Genomic DNA, 1039 nt, shown 5'->3' with positions numbered 1-1039 from the left:
GTGTTCTGGGTGTGCTCAGTGTGTGTGTGTATGTATGTATTAGGTGTTCTGGGTGTGCTCAGTGTGTGTATGTATGTATGTATTAGATGCACTGGGTTAGTGTGTGTATGTATGTATGTATTAGGTGTTCTGGGTGTGCTTAGTGTGTGTATGTATGTATTAGGTGCTCAGGGTGTTTATGTATTAGGTGCACTGGGTGTGCTCAGGGTGTGTATGTATTAGGTGTTCTGGGTGTGCTTAGTGTGTGTATGTATGTATTAGGTGCTCAGGGTGTTTATGTATTAGGTGCACTGGGTGTGCTCAGTGTGTGTATGTATGTATGTATTAGGTGTTCTGGGTGTGCTTAGTGTGTGTATGTATGTATTAGGTGCTCAGGGTGTTTATGTATTAGGTGCACTGGGTGTGCTCAGTGTGTGTATGTATGTATGTATTAGATGCACTGGGTTAGTGTGTGTATGTATGTATGTATTAGGTGTTCTGGGTGTGCTCAGTGTGTGTGTGTATGTATGTATTAGATGCACTGGGTTAGTGTGTGTATGTATGTATGTATTAGGTGTTCTGGGTGTGCTCAGTGTGTGTATGTATGTATGTATTAGATGCACTGGGTTAGTGTGTGTATGTATGTATGTATTAGGTGTTCTGGGTGTGCTCAGTGTGTGTATGTATGTATTAGATGCACTGGGTTAGTGTGTGTGTGTATGTATGTATGTATTAGGTGTTCTGGGTGTGCTCAGTGTGTGTATGTATGTATTAGGTGTTCTGGGTGTGCTCAGTGTGTGTATGTATGTATGTATGTATTAGGTGCTCAGGGTGTGTATGTATTAGATGCACTGGGTGTGCTCAGTGTGTGTATGTATGTATTAGATGTTCTGGGTGTGCTCAGTGTGTGTATGTATGTATTAGGTGCTCAGGGTGTGTATGTATTAGGTGGTGCACTGGGTGTGACACGTTGGCCGCATTAGATTATAGTGGGTGGAATAATGATGAACAAATGCACCCGCCCCACAATGGAGACCTTCAAATGATTGAAACAGTCACC

Source organism: Taudactylus pleione, unplaced genomic scaffold, assembly GCF_031769625.1.
Source record: "Taudactylus pleione unplaced genomic scaffold, aTauple2 ptg000202l, whole genome shotgun sequence".
Lineage (NCBI taxonomy): Eukaryota > Metazoa > Chordata > Amphibia > Anura > Myobatrachidae > Taudactylus > Taudactylus pleione.
This window is presented reverse-complemented; position numbering follows the sequence as displayed.